This window comes from Paroedura picta, chromosome 4 (genome assembly GCF_049243985.1).
Source record: "Paroedura picta isolate Pp20150507F chromosome 4, Ppicta_v3.0, whole genome shotgun sequence".
Lineage (NCBI taxonomy): Eukaryota > Metazoa > Chordata > Lepidosauria > Squamata > Gekkonidae > Paroedura > Paroedura picta.
The window spans coordinates 95,950,030-95,969,508 of NC_135372.1; the positions used below are offsets into that span (position 1 = coordinate 95,950,030).

The following is a 19,479-nucleotide window of genomic DNA, read 5'->3' on the forward strand; positions in this document are numbered from 1 at the left end:
TTCTCCTCAACTTCTCTGTTTATCCATACAGGCTTCTTGGATCCCCTACCATGTTTCCATTTTGCTGCAATAGTCATGGCATGAGCATGCAGTAGTTCTTGTTCAAGGAGAATTACCCTTCACTTGCTTTTTTCCCATCCAGCATTCTTGTCTCTGAGTTTATTAAAGTCCATCCTATGAAAGTCTAACATACAATGACTGTGAACTAGGAAGGAGCTGTTTATAAATCTAATAAATAAGTTTTCTCCTGATTTATATTGTTGGCAGATATGTCCTGATGGTGCCACGGTTGGCATGTGACACAGGAACAAGACTAAAACATCTGTTCAGGAAATGGAGGGAAGAACAGAGCTCTAAAGAAGAGTACCTACAGGTTAAAAGGCACTGTAGATCAATCATCAGAAAGGCCAAAGCTGAGAGTGAGCTAAAGTTGGCCAGGGAAGCCCATTGTAACAAGAAAAGATTTTTCAGTTATGTGAGGAGCAAACGTAAAGGAGGCAATAGGCCCACTGTTGGGAGTGGATGGACAAACTCTAACGGAAGATGCAGAGAAAGCAGAAAGGCTCAGTGCCTATTTTACATCTGTTTTTTCCCCACAGGTCAAAGGGTTTAGGCACATCTAGAGATGGCAGTAGCCAAGGGATAGCGTCTGGGTGGCAGGTTGACATGGACAGAGAGGTTGTCAAGAGGCATTTAGCTGCACTGGATGAGTTCAAATCCCCTGGGCCAATGAAATGCACCCGACAGTGCTCAAAGAACTTTCCAGAGAACTTTCAGAACCCTTGTCCATCATCTTCAGGACCTCTTTAAGGATTGGAGATGTCCCGGAGGACTGGAAGAGAGCAAATGTTATTATGATCTTCAAAAAAGGGAGGAAGGATGACCCGGGAAACTACAGACCAGTGAGTCTGACCTCTGTTGTGGGGAAGATAATGGAGCAGATATTAAAGGGAGCGATCTGCAAACATCTGGAGGACAATTTGGTGATCCAAGGAAGTCAGCATGGATTTGTCTCCAACAGGTCCTGTCAGACCAACCTGGTTTCCTTTTTTGACCAAGTAACAGGTTTGCTGGATGAGGGAAATTCGGTTGATGTCGTTTTCTTGGATTTTAGTAAAGCTTTTGATAAGATTCCCCATGATGTTCTGATGGATAAATAGAAGGACTGCAATCTGGATTTTCAGATAGTTAGGTGGATAGGGAATTGGTTAGAGAACCGCATTCAAAGAGTTGTTGTCAATGGTGTTTCATCAGACTGGAGAGAGGTGAGTAGCGGGGTACCTCAGGGTTCGGTGCTCGGCCCGGTACTTTTAAACATATTTATTAATGATTAATAGATGAGGGGGTGGAGGGACTACTCATCAAGTTTGCAGATGACACCAAATTGGGAGGACTGGCAAATACTCCGGAAGATAGAGACAGAGTTCAACGAGATCTGAACACAATGGAAAAATGGGCAAATGAGAACAAGATGCAATTTAATAAAGATAAGTGTAAAGTTCTGCATCTGGGTCAGAAAAATGAAAAGCATGCCTACTGGATGGGGGATACGCTTCTAGGTAACGCTGTGTGTTAGGTAACCTTGGGGTACTTTTGGATTGTAAGCTAAACATAAGCAGGCAGTGTGATGCAGCGAATGCCATTTTGGGCTGTATCAACAGGAGCATCACATCAAAATCACAAGATGTCATAGTCCCATTGTATACGGCACTGGTCAGACCACACCTGGAATACTGTGTGCAGTTCTGGAGGCCTCACTTCAAGAAGGGCGTAGATAAAATTGAAAGGGTACAGAGGAGAGCGATGAGGATGATCTGGGGCCAAGGGACCAAGCCCAATGAAGATAGATTGAGGGACTTGGGAATGTTCAGCCTGGAGAAAAGGAGGTTGAGAGGGGACATAATAGCCCTCCTTAAGTATCTGAAAGGTTGTCATTTGGAGGAGGGCAGGATGCTGTTTCTGTTGGCTGCAGAGGAAAGGACGTGCAGTAATGGGTTTAAACTAAAAGTACAGTGATATAGGCTGGATATCAGGAAAAAAAAATTCACAGGCAGAGTAGTTCAGCAGTGGAATAGGCTGCCTAAGGAGGTGGTGAGCTCCCCCTCACTGGCAGTCTTCAAGCAAAGGATGGATACACACTTTTCTTGGATGCTATAGGATGCTTAGGGCTGATCCTGCGTTGAGCAGGGGGTTGGACTAGATGGCCTGTATGGCCCTTTTCAACTCTATGATTATAGAGAATGCTGCACAGCAATGCAAATCATGGTTGATGATGAACAATACAACTATTTTAGTTAGATGGTATTACTGTCTGGCAGGCAAGTTAATAACTTAACCTAACCCCAATAAAATCTTCTCCTTCATGTAAATATTAAAGTAGATTTGTGACTGAGCAGTAGGCTTTGAAGGAGGAAAGGCGGCATAGTGTAGCCAAATTTTGTCAGATCTTGGAACCTAAGCAGGGTTGGTACTTGAATGGGAGACTACCAAGGAAAGCTCTGCAAAGGTAGGCAATGAAAAAACACTTCTACTGTCACTTCTCTTGAAAGACTTTTGCTGGGGTCACCATAAGTCAGTTGCCTCTTGAGGGCACATATGTACACAGCAGACTTTGTAGATAAGTTTTCTTCCTAACTTATACTTAATGGCAAGCATCTGCTTCTGCACATGTGCAGCGAAGAAAATCAATCCCCTCAAGGAGCGTCACAGGGTGCTGAAGTGACATACTTCTTAACTGCAGATCTTTGTGCATGGGCAACAGCATGTGCAGAAACGTCATAGAAGGCAGTAATCACAGAAGGCTTATGATGACAGCAGTTAGGATGTTTTTATTTTGCTCGCTAGTGTGTAGGTTCCATGTCAAATGGATCTCTTTCTTATTTGTATAGCTAACCAACTGTTAAAAGGCAATGTTTTAATGACAGGGGGAAATGAACTATTCTCATTAGACTGTGCAGAAATGCACAGGTTGAGTTTAGCAGTCATTAACATTCAAGTGGTCAGAAACGGAACTGACAGCATAAAAAACTCTTTTGAGATTTTCCCCCCAAAATGTCAGCTTTATAATTCTTTATTTGAATACCTAGTGGCAGTGTTTGTCAGTAGCACAGGGGGGATGATCACATTTCTGTACATATGAAGATATGGCAGTTCCCTTCTGGACAGATTTTAGTTGTTTATAGTTGCACTGAGCAGCCTGGTGCATGATCAGCTCCCATTATTGCAACAGAAATCATGACATACGTTGAACCGATAGGTGCTTAAGCATGCCTGCTATTCAGCACATATCTGCAGAACTGCGTTATCCATTTGTTGTCCCTCCTGCTTGTTATGGAAACAGAAAAAAAGTGCAGCTGCACACATCACACCATACCCTCCCCCCAAAAAAATGCTGTTGGGCATTCTGATCCCAGACTTGAAGGTAGTGATGCCATAGCCTTTCTCAATTTTTTTACCATTGAAAACCCCCTGAAATATTCTTCAAGCTTCAAGAAACCTTAGAAGTTTCTTAGACCATGCACAATACAGTTGGAAGCATAGCTGTGTACACACCCACCCATAGGCCCTCCCCTTTCCATACCCTTCAGGCCCATCATTGGCCATTTTGGCAGGGGTGGGAGGGTTGTCATGACCATATATGGTCCTATTTAATTATCTATTTATTTATTTATCTACTTATATTCATATTTATTAACTGCCAATAAAAACCCTTAAAACACACATAAAATCTAATACATAACAAGAAACCAATACTGGCAGTAAAATACAATCTGCAGACCTCCCCTCTTTCACCCACCCATACTCTATGACAACAGCCACCACCACTCGGCGGAGGGGGAGTATCTGCTGGCAATGTCCAGCTTATGGGCCTATAGAGGGACCCGATCTTCCTAGCCCAGCCTCAACCAAGCCCCTGGTGGAAGAGCCCCATCTTGCAGGCCCTGCAGAGTGCTCAGCTCCGTCAGAGTCCTCGGCTCTATTGCACCAATTGCAATTTCCAGTCAGAGGCAAGGGAAGGCCTATGTAGAGCAAGTTACAGACGTCTAATATGGAAGTGACTATTGCATGGATCACCGTGGCCAAGTGTTCTGGGGGCAGGTATGGCACTAGTAACCTAGCTTGGCGCAGATGGAAAAAACTCCATTTGGGTTACCTTCATGATCTGAGCCTCCATAGATAAGGAGGCATCAAAGATTGCCCCCAAATTCATGGCCACAGTCATAGCCTTAAGCTGCACCCCATCCAGGCAGGGGACATGTACTTCCTGGTCCTGTCCCCTTCTACCCAGTCACAGGATGTCTGTCTTGGAGGAGTTAAGTTTCAGACAACTATGCCTGATCCATCCAGACTGCTTCCAAACATCTGGCAAATGTTTCCAGGGGGGGTGTGTCTGGCCAGAATGCCATCAGGAGATAGAGATGGGTGTTATCCACACACTGGTGACAACCCAGCCCAAAGCCTCCAGTCAGCTGTGCCAGAGGGCGCATATAAATGTTGACCAGCATGGGGGAGGGTATTGCTCCTTGCAGCACAACATCATAATGTCTCTCCTTTTTTTTCTTATGACCTGTGGAGTGGTGACAGGGGACTGAGGCTGATGGCGGGCAACCAGGTCAGCCTACTGGGAGGGAAGCTGCTTTTGATCATTTACCTTTCCAGGATTAATTGGATATGGTCAAACTGATTAATATGTATCCTTCCTTGTGCTAGCAAAATATAGGATTTAAGAAAATTTGATTGATGGAGCAGTAATTCACTGAGGCTGGGTCAAATATATTGGGGCAAAACTAGCAAACACCATGGATGGCTGGGATGTCAGGACTGAGGAGGGCCAAAAGCCTTGTGTAGGTGAAGGCGTCATCCAGACAAAGTAGTCAGCTGTTCGTTCACTGTCAGCCCATTTACCTGCTGCAGCCAAGGCTTTTAGCACCTACATTATTCATGGCCTCTCAACCATTGTAGCAGGAAGGGGAAATTTATGAGTGATATTCCTAATATCTTAACACAAAATCCATTTAGTCACAACACTGCTTTGAAGAGAGAAATAAAGCAAGGTGAAAGAGACATTTTTCCCCCCATGGTGACAGTTGAGGCTAGGCAGCAAGATGAATAATCTAATTTGTTTCACCTCTTTTCACATTTGAGAATCCAAGACAATTATGTGAGCATAGGAGCTAACCCAGTGGATCCAGCAAACAAGCTCTGCTATCTGGTATAATCAGGAATGATGGGAGTCTTGAATCTGTTCTCTGTGTTTGTAGGCAAGACACAATTCTACCACAACCAGACTTACAAAGCTAGACTTAAGTAGGCTGACTTTGTTGACAGCTGTTTTACAATTGTGCAAGTGATCTTATATGAAACTTTAATTATAAAATATTTTCCTTTTCAATTGTACCCCTTTCTCTCCAAATCATTTTTGCTACTAGTACTTCATCTCATATTTTGAAGCTCCCTTTCTTGAGCATCTGAATGGTAATTAATTATCGTTAGCTTTTGCCCAACTAGCTCCAAGGATACCAGGCATGAGATAATCCATTAGATTAAAACAAATGCTTAATTTTCAGCTTTATGCTAGCCTTTCAAAAGGGTGGCTAAGTGTGTAACATCAAAAGAAGGGCCAAATCTGGGATTAAGACAATGTCAAAAAGTAGCAATATTCACAAATAGAGAAGGTACCAAATTTGGTCAAATTTTCTCTTCATCAACTTGAAAATCTCTGTTTCCCATTAGCGTTTCTTCATGTTATGCCATTTTGCTTTTTCTCCACTGAATTTTCCCCATCATGTGTGAGTATTTAAGCTTATTTTTGTGTTATTTTAGCATGACATATGAGTGGCCCAGGGCAGATCTAGAATGGCGTCAAGGACAAAACCTGGTTCATTTTGAAAGGAGACAAAAACTGAGCCACCCACAGATTTTTTTTGTGGATCAAATGGACTTTGGGTAGAGTTCAGCAGGACAATATATGTTTTCCTAAGAGTATAGTAACCAAAAAGTAATGGCCTAAACTTTGCTTTACTACCGGTTGATTCAATAGGAAAATCAAAAAAAGGCAGGCCAAATTATTCTAGACATGTGGCAACACAGATTCACATGTATATATTTTTCTCTGAGTACATTAAGGAAAATGTATGGATTTGTTGGGACTTTTGGACTTGGTTTGATCCTGAATTCCTCCAGAGAAATAGAGCTGCAGAGTAACATAGAATTTTGAAAGTATGTAGTTATTAGTTACCTATTGGATAACCCACAGATTCAGACTCATGGTGCTTTGTGGTTTAAAAGGGAAAATCTTTACTGGAAAGATTATTTAGAATATACATCATATTCAACTATTTCAAACTCCCTACTGAAGCAGTGCACAAAAGATTAAAGAATGTTTACAAAAGCAGCACATTGCAAGCCTCTATGGATGGATGTCAAGCAAATTACATGCCCCACATCACCAGATGAAGAGAGCAGAGAGCCTAATGGTGGCCTGAGCAAAAGCACATGCTGAGCTGTTCTTTCTCTTTCCGAAGAAACAATAAGTGTGTGGGACCCAAGTTTAAACAAAGGGAATCCCAGCCGGGTGCTTGGGATTTTTACACTGCAACCTCAGAGTGACCAGTAGGTGTCACTAGTGAGCACACAAGTACAGTGAAGCTGCTTAAACAGCTTAACAACAACCCTGCAAGACAAACTTCAGCAAGCTCCTTGCTGATTGCAATTCCTACAGGATTGGCTGGATTTTCCCATCATGCATTAATGCCATAATTATTCATACTCATTTATGAACAAAAGTACATTCCATTCTTGAGTTAGGATCTTGAATGTGTAATGGCTGAACAACTGCCTAGATGAAGTGAACTGCATGAATTCTTCCTCAAATGGCTTAGGCCTGGACATAGAATAGAAATACCATTCATAGATGGGCTGCACTGGGAGATAGATGGAGGAGTGCAACCCTGTTGATCCTCTGAACTTCTCAGCAGCTTTTAGAACCATTCACCATAGCTGGCATCCTTCTGGATCGCATTTTGGAGTTGGAACTGGGAAGGACTGTGGGTTTCTGTTCTACCTTAAAGGTAGGTTTCAGAAGATGATGCTAGGTAAATTCTGCTTGGCACCTCGGCCTGTGCCTATGCAGTCCCTTATGGGTCCCTTTTAGTCTCCATATGCTTTAATATCTATATGAAACTGCTGGGTGAGATTATCCAGAGGTCCAGATGACACTCTGCTCTACCTCACATTTCCAGCTGATCCTGACCCTGAACCAGTGCCTGGAGGCATTATTTTGGGTGGATGTGAGCTAATAAACCCTTAATCCTGACCAGATGGAAGTTTCACCCATGAGAGAAAGAACTGGCCTGTGATGTGAAGTGCTTCCTGTTCTGCATGAAGGAACAGGTCCATACCTTCTGAATGCTGCTAAACCTAGATCTACTGCTAGATAGGCAAGTGGCAGCATTGACCAGGAGTACCTTTAACCAGGTGTAGCTTTCCTGGACAGAAAGATCTGGCCACAGTGTTGCAAATTCTGGTAACATCTGGATTTGATTACTACAACATTCCCTACATAGGGCTGCCTTTAAATGTATTTGGAAGCTTCAGTTGATACAGGCTGCTGCAGCCAGGCAGTTGACTGGAGTGGGTGACAAACATATTATGCCAGTCATGTCCTGGTTACAGTGGCTCCCAATTTGTTTCCTGGCCCAATTCAAGCACCCTGATCTGGATAGTTGAGGCTAGCCTGATCTCATCAAATCTTGGAAGCTAAATAAGGTCAGCCCTGGTTAGTGTTTGAATGGGAGATCATCAAGGAATTCCAAGGACGCCAGGCAGAGGAAGGCAGGCAATGGCAAATCATCACCTGTTAATAAATGCTATAGGGTCACCATAAGTCAGCTGGGACTTGATGGCAATTTACACACATGAACCAATTCAAGGTACTGGCATTAATCTTTAAAGTCCTATACAGTTTGGGACCAGCATAGCTTTAGGACTGCCTACTTCCATATGAACTTATTTGACCACTATGGTCATCTTCTGAGGCCTTGCTCCAGGTGCCCCCACTTTCTGAGCTTAGATGGTTGGCTGCCCAAGAGAGAACTTTCTCACCTGAGGTACCAGAATGATGGAACTCAATCTCTAGGGGGTATTTGCCTGTTGATTCCTTTCATTATCTTCTATCACAGGGTAAATGGATCTTCCTTCCTCTTTTACATTTAAATTGTGTTTCATAGATGTATTTTAGCTTTGCTTTTAACCAGGTTTTGGATGTACTGTTTATAAGGGGGTTTTTTTGTACTTGTTAGCTGCCTTAGTGGTTCTGATTGGGCAGAAGGGTGAGGTATAAATTTTGTGAATAAACAAATGAATATAGAATCCGAAACATTTGAAGCTGTCCCAAGAGTAAGATCCAAGCAACCATTTGTATGACTGCCGGTCCTGTACCTTTTCCACCCAGATTTTACAACAAAGCTCTGTTACACTGCAAATGACTTGGCAATGTAGGGCTCTTGGGATTCTTCTCCTTATGGTGGGGTTAATGTATGTTGTCAAACATAGGTCAGGGTTTAATCTCCAGCATTAAGGGCTCTGTGGGAGCTGCTGAAGCTCACAGAAGCACACCAGTAAAATGTTCTCTTGATTGCAGATAGATAATCTTTTACTGCCTCCAGCATCAATCAGGGACCGGTTTGACTGGGGCTCCCTACTGAGATGACAGCTGCAAGTGCAAAGGCTTCAGAATCAAACAACCTGGGAAGGTGTCCTGTCATGCAAGACATACAGGGAGAAGCAGAAACTTAGTTTCTTCTTGGGAGGGGAGGGATAATGACAATGTCTCATTCTCCACCCTACCAAATACTTGAGCCTGATACTCAACCCCTCCAAGACTGAGGTCCTGTGGCTGGGCAGGATAGGATTGGACCAGGCAACATGTTTATCCCTCCTGGCAGGGATGCAACTGTCTATCAGGAACTTGGGGGGTGACCTTAGATGCCTCCCTAACTATGGAAGCACAGGTCAAGAAAGTAGCTGGCCTGGCATTTTACCATCTTCACCAGGCCCGACTACTGGTTCACTACCTTTCTTCTGAGCATCTAGCCATGGTGATCCATGCAATGGTCACATCTATAACTGATTTCTGTAACTTGCTCTATGCAGGCCTGCCCTTGTCCCTCATCCAGAAATTGCAGCCGGTGCAGAATGCGGCTGCTAGGGTCCTCACTGGAACATCTTGGAGGGCCCAATATTCAGCCAGTGCTGAGGCAGCTGCATTGGCTACCAGTTGTAGCCCAGGTGAATTTCAAGGTCTTGGTGTTGGTTTTTCAGGCCTTCCATGGTCTGGGACCCACATATTTGAGGGACCACCTGGTGCCATACATCCCTGGCTGGGCTTTACACTCTGCAAATGCTAACTTATTGACCATTCCTGGCCCCAGGGAGGCTCGCCTGGCCTCGACCAGGGCCAGGCCTTTTCAGACCTGGCCACTACCTGGTGGAATGAGCTCCCAGTGGAGCTGCGGGCCCTCAGAGAGCTTTCTGCCTTCCAAAGGACCTGCAAAATGGAGCTCTTTGATCAGCTATATGGTCGGGGCCAGAGCTAGAGTCAAATTGTGGCCCCCTCTCTGGTCAGAGTGATATCATCTGGCTCTGAACATCATACCCCAGATTGCCTCTGATAGTTATATAGTCATATTGAGCAGGGACTTGCCATCTGGATATTGGATTTTAATGGGGGTTTAATGGTTATTGTTTTATTGTTTTATGTTTTATTGTTCCACAATTGTGGGATTATGCAACCCACCACGAGCCAATTGGGAATGGCGGGCTAAAAATCGAAATAATAAATATATTTTGGAGCTTTACTTCATGTTTTACTCCTTAATTGTATATTGCATATATGTAACTTGATCTGTAATCTAAATCAGTGGTCCCCAACCTTTTTATCACCGGGGACCGGTCAACACTTGACAATTTTACTGAGGCCCGGGGGGGGGGATAGTCTTTTGTCAAGGGATGTCACCGCCGTCAGAGCCCCTGCTCTACTTGCTTTCCCACCGCCCGCTGGGGGCGCTACCAGCAGCAGCTATGCAGTGCCACGCCGAGGGGGAGCCCCAGTCATGGTGACCTCTGGAGAGAACCAAAGGTGCGCCAGCGGCAGAGTGGCAGGGCAGCCCCCAAGGCAGCAGCTGGGAAGAAGGACGAGGAGGAGCCGTGGCCCGGTACCAACTGATCCACGGACCGGGAACGGTCCCCGGACCGGGGGTTGGGGACCACTGATCTAAATGGTTTGGGACCAGTGTACTTATGGGACTGTCTTTTCCTTTATAATCCCCCAAGAGCACTACTGTCTTCAGAGCAATGTCTGCTCAGGGTGCCTGGCCTGAGAGAGGTAAAACTGGCCTTGAGCAGGGCCAGGGCCTTTCTAGCCTTGCTGCCAGCCTGATGGAATGCAGTCCCTGGGAGAGATCAGGGCTCTGTGAGACCTCAACCAGTTCTACAGGGCCTGTAAAATAGAATTATTCAATCAGTCTTACGAGAGAAGCCAAAAAAAACAAAACATTGACCAATAAAGGCTGGCATCACTGCTGGAAGTCTGGCTCCTTACTAGGAAAAAAAAAACATGTCTGGGAAATATTAGTTGGGGGGATCAGGAAAAAAAATATAAGCGTTTAGAATTTTTAATCTTTGTGATTTTTGTATATTTTAAATGTTGTTACCCATTCTGAGCAATGTGGTAGAGAAAAGCGGCATATAAGAACCAACTCTTCTTCTTCATTATCATTATTACAATTGTTTACTGCTTTGTATGCTTTCTACCTGAGATACCGTTGTTTTAATGGCCTTGTGACACAGACACAACGTTATTTCTGGACAATATTGCTCAGCAGCTGAAGGCTTGCAATAATATGTACTCACTGCACATTGTAGCAGCAGGCAATTGTAGAGGTTATCCTCCTTTATATTCAGAAACTGAATTCACTGTTGTAACATGGCATGTCAGAGACTGTGGCTCTTTTTGAAGTTATGGCTAGGTTAGGCTCCTAGAATGTTTTTTGGGATTTGTGTTAAAAACACTGATCTAGTGATTCAGATATGGATTGGCACTGCGTGGGCAAGCCATTCCAGCATATAGAATATTTATTCTAACAGTTCTGTCTCACCCTACTAGGCTATGACCATTTATATATGCTCCCCTGCTTCCTGGTTGCCATTCCATGACTGGCTCCAAGTCTGAAATCTAAGCATTTCTTATTTATCAGGTGTCTCAGGAGAGGTAAAGGATCTCATAGCTGCCACAACATCCTTCATTTAGCATGTATTATAGTTCACATTCTATCTGAGGATGCATGGTAGATTTTAGTAGCTTTGCCTGCCCTGTGGCGGTGATGACAACAAATATAGAACATTACTATCCAGTGGAGCTATTTTGAGTACTAAAGGGTATGATGTGGGTGAAATATCTGCTAAGTACTTCATGAATACAAAAGTACAATTGGCATTAAACATCTTCCATGGAAAGGAGGTTGAGCTGGATGTCAGCACAATGGCCCCATCTGTAGTCACTGAAGCTATAAAGGCATCTCTCAGCTGTGGTTGATTCAAAATGCCATAGAAGGATGCCTCACTACATCCTGCCATTCCTCTAATGGCTGCCATCCAGGGCAGCTGGGTGCTGGTTGTGGGTGGGAAGGTCATTCTCAGCTAGGATTGTCAGATCTGTTGCTGCTGTAGGCAAGGATGGGGGCCCTTTCAGGGAATGCAGAGAAATCATGCTGGAGCTACCTTCTCTCTATTGCTTGAACATATTCAAGCAGTCCAAATATATGGATTAGAGAAACAGCCTTCCACCTATGTACACAAACTTTGCCTTCGTTTGTCTTTCTTAGTTTTTGCTAGGGGACTGTGATCATTTCAGGTAAGAGGGCACTAAATGCTTCCTTCACAAACAGACTGTTCTAGCCATCTTGAAGGAGGCAGGATTAGTTTCTTGTTGAGTTTTGCCAGTTATTTCATGGTTGAAGTTTAGAAGTTGGTCCTGTTAGGAAGACTGTAATCTGTTGCCGGGCCAACTAGGGCTAACTATAGTGAGGGAAGAAAGCAAAGTTGGCGGAGAAAGTAGAGGGACAGAATAATAAAACCTGATGTTAAGGATCCTGCTTTGTGCATTGTCTCCTTGCCTGCATAAAAGTACAAAACAAATTGGCCACAAGATAGTGAACCACAGAGAGACTGCATTCAGTTCTGAATGCACAGTAAAGGCTTCCTTCAGATTTTGCTGCTGCAAGGTTTCAGGAAACTCCTGGAGGTCTCTTTTTCCCATTGCCTAATTGCTACTGACTTTATGGACACAACAAGTGACTATATAGAGCTTATTTTCCTATGGCGATGCGGTCTAATTTCCTAAGCATGGCATTTCGAAAGACCAGCCACTTATTCCTGGGCCCAGAAATTTACTTTTGTGCTCCAAGTGTTCAGCTCCTTGCAAGTTCACAGGTTGTTTTCAGCAATGCTACAATGGTACCAATTCTTCTGCCACTTTTCTTAATGACTGCCCTGGAGACCCTCCATTTCCATGGGAACAACAGAAGTCCTCTTTCAGTAATTAATTCTTGGCTTTAGAAACAACTGACTTTACCCCAGAAAATTGGGGAGAGCACTGCTTTTGCATTCCCTGGGTCCGGAAAGACAGAAAATCTCCACACATCTTTCTCCAGTCACTGAATTGACACAAGATTCTACTCTATATGATCATTTTAACCCATTAAAGCTCTACGCTCCGCCACCTCCAACTGGCTACGGATCCCTGGCCCTAAAGAGGCACGTCTGGCCTCAACAAGGGCCAGAGCCTTCTCGGTCCTGGCCCCCACCTGGTGGAATGAGCTCCCCGAAGAGATCAGGGCCCTGCCGGAACTTCCACAGTTCCGCAGGGCCTGCAAAAAGGAGCTCTTCCACCAGGCATTTGGTGGGGCCGACTGAGCCATAACACCTACAGGTGCCCCCCAGACTGAGGGAACGAACCAACTGAGGGATTGTCAAGTTATTGTTGAAGTGCCGTTCTAATTGTTCCAGTTGATACGTTGCTGTTATTGTTATATTGATTTTGATATTGATTTTGATAGTGTTCTATGTGAATGTTGAAAAATGTTTTATGTAAACCGCCCAGAGCCGTAGGGAAGGGCGGTATAAAAATATAAATATAAATAAATAATTAAATAAATTATTAAATGTTGTATCCAAAAGTTCTTTTCAAGTTCTTTTCATGTTCACACTTGCTGCATGAGCTCATTGATCAATACGGAGCAGTGCTGTGCACCCTGTGAATTTGCTAATTTTACAGATGAGATGATCAGAGGCCAAGTGGTCATGAAGACAAATAATTTTAAACTCCAAGAAAAGCTTCCTATGACAAAAGGGCCCGACTTGGCAAAATCAATAGAAATTACCCAAAAGGTAGAAGGTGCTCTCCACCATGCTAAATCATTGTTCTCCCAATCAGTAATCCTTAAGCCAGTAGACATTCAGGCTATACAGAATAGAAATGTTAGCAACAGGTCTAGAAAAAGAAAGAAAGAAAGAAAGAAAGAAAGAAAGAAAGAAAGAAAGAAAGAAAGAAAGAAAGAAAGAAAGAAAGAAAGAAAGAAAGAAAGAAAGAAAGAAAGAGCAAATACCTCTCCTTTGCAACCCCAGCATACCTATCATTGCTATCTGTGTGGTTATCCTAGCCACAAAGAAGATTTTACTGGATGTTCTGCAAGAAGGGAAGAAGTGTAACTAAAAGGACATTTCTCTGGAGTCTGTAAGTCTGCAGTTAACAGTGTGACAGAACCTGCTACTGAGAAGTATATCTTTCTCCATATGATCTGGTGCAAGTCAATGATTAGGATGCTAGCAGAACCTGGCTCCCTGTATACTATAATTCCACAACCCCTCACTCAGTGCTATTTGCTGCTAATTGCCTGCCTCCACATTCTTCTGATATATGCCTTGGGTGATATGGGTATCTCCCATTGCTATGAAAGACTTCTTTACCGCTATTCTTCAATACAAAGGTTATAAGGCTCATGGAAAGGTTTATGTGGTCCCAAAGGGCATTTCCATACTAGATTGGAGCCATCAAAGGGATCTCTAAATTATTCTGGAACCTAATACTACTCTACCTGTCACCACCTCAACTCAAATATTGTGGATTGTCATCCTCTGCCAAAATGAATGTAATACTGCTCATTCTCAAAGATGATCAAATTTTTACCACTCTGAATTTTATTTATTGCTACATTTATAGACCACCACTTCAATCCTGTCATCTTGGGGTGGTTTTCAGCCATTCATAAATACAATAAATGTCTTAAAACAATTACAACTGTGTGTTTATTTATTTATAATTGTATTTTTGACTGCCACTCCCAGCCAGCTGGCTTGTGGTGGTTTACAATAAAAATATTAAAATCCACATAAAACCCAGTACATATAACCAATATTGTCAGTGAAAAACAATCTACAAAAAGCAAACTACAAAAAACTCCCCCATCCCATCCCCTCATACCCTACCACAGCAGTCACAATGGCCTGGAGGGTATTTACTGGTAATGTCCAGCCTAGAGGTCTATAGAGGGAGGGACCTGATCTTTCTAGCCCAGCCTGAACCGAACCATGGAGCTCCATCTCACAGGCCCTGTAGAATGCTGATAGCTCTGTCAGGGCCCTCAGCTCTTCCAGGAGATCATTCCACCATGTCGGGGCCAGGACCAAGAAGGCCCCAGCCCTGGTCGAGGCCAGGCATGCCTCCCAGGGGGCAGGAACAACCAGCAAATTCATACCCGCAGAGCAAAGAGTTTTGCAGGGGGCATAGGGAGACAAGTGGTCCCTCAGATAAGTGGGACCCAGGCTGCAGATGGTTTTAAAGGTCAGAACCAAAACCTTGAACCTGATCCGGAAGCCAACTGGTAACCAATGCAGCTGCCTCAGCATAGACTGGACATTGGCTCTCCAAGATGACCTTTTGAGGACCCTAGCAGCCATGTTTTGCACCAGTTTCAATTCCATGTCAGAGACAAAGGAAGGCCCACAGAGTGAGCTACAGAAGTCTAGTCTGGAAGTGACCATTGCATGAATCACCATGTCCAAGTCTTCTGAGGACAGATAGGACACTAGTAGCCAACTTGGCACAGGTGGGAAAATGCCATTTGTGCTACCTTTGTGATCTGAGCCTCCATAGATAAGGAGGTATCACTCCCAAATTCCTGGGGGCAAGTACAGCCATAAGGTGCACCCCATCCAGGCAGTGGAAGCAGCTTCCTAATCTAATGATACCAAGGGAGGACCATTGTTGTTCATTTTATTTCCCTCACAACTTAGTGCCAATTGGTTACAGTTTGAGTGCCCTTCTTATAGGGCAGTAAGGGACCAAATTACCCTAAATAATTGCACTGAGCATGAGTGTGTAGTTGCAATGGAGGCCAAGTCCCTCTTCACCACCTTTACTGTAATCTCATAGGTTTTCAGAAGCATCCTGTAAGTTATTCTTGCTGCAACATTTGTGAGTCTTCCTTGAAACTTACTCCATCTCAGCTCCTATTACTTTTCTTGCCACCTCCCAGTATACCAAGGGGCTGGCTTGAACTGGGGTCAGAGAGGGTGTTGGGATGAAACTGTATCAATGGCTGCTGATAGATAATTATTCCAGTCATCAACCAGGTCATCGAGGAACTGCTGGGGGTCATCGGGTCCTACAGAGCATTCAGGAGTTCATTGGGATCCATAAGTCTCCACAAGTGAGCCTAAATCAGCCCCATACCTACAAAGGGAAGGGAAGGGATACAAAGCCGGCCCTTCAAGGCACATTGATCTGACCATGGTACAGGGTTAATGGTTATCAGATCCACATCCACCCCTGAGGCAAAGATCAAATCCAGGGTGTGCCCTGCTTTATAGGCTGGGCCAGTAACAACCAGGTATGGGTTATGACTGAAGGAGGGTTCCTCTGAATGGACATTGAAATCCCTCAGGACAAGAATCCTGGGATACTGCAGCACCCAGGCCATGACCACCTCTAGGAGCCCCAACAGGGTATCTGCCAATGCATTAGGCAAATGGTCACCAGTCAGATAGCCAAGCCCTTGACCACACCCCACCCCGGACCAACACATCCAATTGCTGGGATTGCTGGTGCTGGGACTGCCCTGTAGGAGAAAGTCTCTCAGACCAGTCGCACAACCCTGCCCAGCCCAAGCTCCAGGACTGCAAGAATATTTTATTTGCCTTTCCCATGAAGATCATCTGGAGATGACTCTGGCCAAAAGATGACTACAGCAAAACTTCTGGTGACCAATGATAAAAAAAACAAGTTGAAGATTTGGCTAGGAATTTTATAGTTTATGCCCATAATGATAAGTCATAGAAAATCTTTTGTATCCCTTTAACACCAATGAAATAACCAGAGAAATTAGCTTAATGGTACCATTTTAAGATCAGCTGCTAACCCAAAGATTTGGCATAGTAATGGTGAACTTTCATTCAAAATGGCCTGAAGTTGCATTTGCTGCTAAAGTTACCCCGGGCATGTGTCTTCAGGTTTTTTTCTAGGTATAAGTCTCTAAATTTCCTGTGACAGAAAATAGGGTACAACTAATCTCTTCCAAAAATGCAAATGTACATTCACACCAACTGTATTAAGCACAAAACTATTTCTTTATGTAACCTAAGAGCCAACTGTCTCATTGAAAGAATGAACAAATTGGTAAATAAGTGTCTACAAGTCTCCGGGAAGCAAGCAAAACCATGGCCAACAGCTTTATGGGAGATACTGTTTGTTTACTGGATTACTTCACACTCTGAGACAGGTGCATCAGCCTTTGAATTGCTGGGAGGACAGAAGGCTAATGCCAGATTAACAACTTCCCCAGGACTCTCCTTTTTCTGCAAACCACCTGATATAGCTCTGTACATGTTAAAGCAAAACAAGGTAAGTATAAACATTGGTCATAACAAGGGATCTAGACATCACAAGTTTAAAACTAGGGATTTTGTTTGGGGCAAACTACCACACAGGGTTAAGAAGGGACATTCCAGGTATTCCCCCTATAGTAGTAGTAGTAGTAGTAGTAGTAGTAGTAGTAGTAGTAGTAGTAGTAGTAGAAGAAGAAGAAGAAGAAGAAGAAGAGTTGGTTCTTATATGCCGCTTTTCCCTACCCGAAGGAGGCTCAAAGGGGCTTACAGTCACCTTCCCATTCCTCTCCCCACAACAGTGGGTGAGGTGGGTGAAGTTGAGAGAGCGCTGCTCATTGAGAACAGCTTTATTAGTGCCGTGGTGAGCCCAAGGTCACCCAGCTGGTTGCATGTGGGGGAGTACAGAATAGAACCTGGCACGCCAGATTAGAAGTCCACACTCCTAACCACTACACCAAACCGGCTCTCAGATAACTGACACCAGAAAGGATTCTACTGTCCTCTAGGACAGGGGTAGTCAACCTGTGGTCCTCCTGATGTTCATGGACTACAATTACCATGAGCCCCTGCCAGCAAATGCTGGCAGAGGCTCATGAGAATTGTAGTCCATGAACATCTGGAGGACCACAGGTTTTCTACCCCTGCTCTAGGATGCAAGAAAATGGAACGAGTTGGAAATCAGATGCAGCTGATAGAAGATACCCTTGGCCACCATGCCAGCCTGCTTTTCAAACCAGCGAGGCAGGGTCCATGAGTACCCCTCATGCTCTTAACCTGCTATGAAATATGCAACACCCCTCCATCTAGAACAAGTCGATTCAGTTCCTCTAGAACAGCAGCCTTCCCAACCAGCATTCCCTCTCTCTAGTCTGCGTTCAGCTTCAATTTGTTCTACCTTAGCCATCTGAAGAACCAGTTCAGAATGAAGCCAGGTGCATCCAAAGGCTTGGCTAATGAAATACAGAAGTAGGTGTTATCTGCATATTGCTGACATTCTATCCTGAACTTTCTTTGGATATCTCTAGCTTCAGAGGTAAGTAATATAATTACTGAAGATAGGAGCTTCTCCATGGTGATACCATTCTTCTGGAACGCCCTCCACAAAGGCACCCAATGACTTCTCTATTGCCCTTAAAATTCCAAATGAAAAAGTCTTATCCATTGATGCATTATAATTTAGTACATTCAGCTTTCTTCCTGCTATGCTAATTAGGCAACCCAGACAAAAATATTACACAGCCAAATTGCCCATCTCCTTTACTCCAAAAAAATGTCTAGATTTGGCAATATGAGCATGCCAAGCAACCGTCACAGAAAGATTGGGGCAGCTTGGTTACTTTCTCTAAACTCTGTGGGGTGTTTTGGGAGGAAAGTAGTCAGGAGTGAAGCCAAATGACTTCAGACTGGGATCATGTGCCTACTTCTATACACAGTTCCTAAGTGGGAGGGCAAGAATACATACATAAAGTATTTGCAGTCCAGTTTAGAACAGCATTTCATAAAAAATTAAACATCTCTCTCAAATTATTTGGGGATGCTGCTCACAATTCGCAACAAATTGTCATTTGAGCAGTGGGATGTTCATTCACTACTAGTCACAGCAGGTATTTGCCTCCGGTAGCATATTTGTCCCTAAGAAAAGAGAGAGCTTCCCTTCCGTCCTTTTGAGAGTTCAATCCAATCTTCCAGGGCCAAAGAAATAAAGCTGCACAAAACAGTGTCATCAGACAGTATTGCATGGTAACAGAAAAGAGAGACTGCTTCTCCCAAAATATGCACATTCTGATGAGAAAAATACATGCAAATGCCTGAGCAGGAGTGAAAACAGAGTCAGGATCAGCATTGGCATGACATCTTATTCACACTATGATATACCCCCAGCCTCAGAGCTACCAGCATTTGCTCCAGCAACATGCCTCAATTAGGAATAGCTGGCTGCTCCCTCAACAGCATAAGGTCATTTCCATCAGAGCATATAAATCAGACAGCAGCTAATAACCTCTATTTAATTTCTCCTTCCCAGTGTAGACACTACCTTTTCTAGCTCCTATTATCCTTCCCTTTCTAGTCCTTACTCTTCCCAAATTTGTCAACCAGAAATGGCTGAGCCCAAGGTGTTTAATTGACAGAATGGAATTAACACTCCCCTATCTGGACGTATTCATTATTCATGTCACTGCACAGGCCCTGAGAGGCTAAATCATTAGAAAAGGTAGGCCAGATCCCGCTGTCTTTGAACAATATTCCGAGTGTGTGTTACAAAACATGAAACAGGAGAGAATCAGGCTGCTGCACGGTTCATAGCCTACTTGCACAGTTCAATACTGATAGGCTTGGCTTGCAAGTAGAAGTTCGTTTTTAAAATTTTCATGGACCAGTTGGCCTCTATAAAGCCCCTCAAACCACAGGCTATATTGCCCAGTAAGAAAAGGACCCATTTTGCCCTGCTGTGGGCAATTACAGAAGCAGCTGAAAGCAATTCTGTAGTCAGCTTTGCATCAAGTTAAAGAATGAGAAAGCAAAGCAAGCAAGCTGCTG

At 43.9% G+C, this 19,479-nt stretch overlaps 1 protein-coding gene across 12 annotated transcripts in view; it reads right to left on the minus strand.

Annotated features, from left to right (window-relative positions):
• Positions 1–19,479, minus strand: part of GRM4 (glutamate metabotropic receptor 4) — a 506,939-nt gene that overhangs the window by 174,578 nt on the left and 312,882 nt on the right. The gene's annotated exons all lie outside the window — the stretch shown is intronic.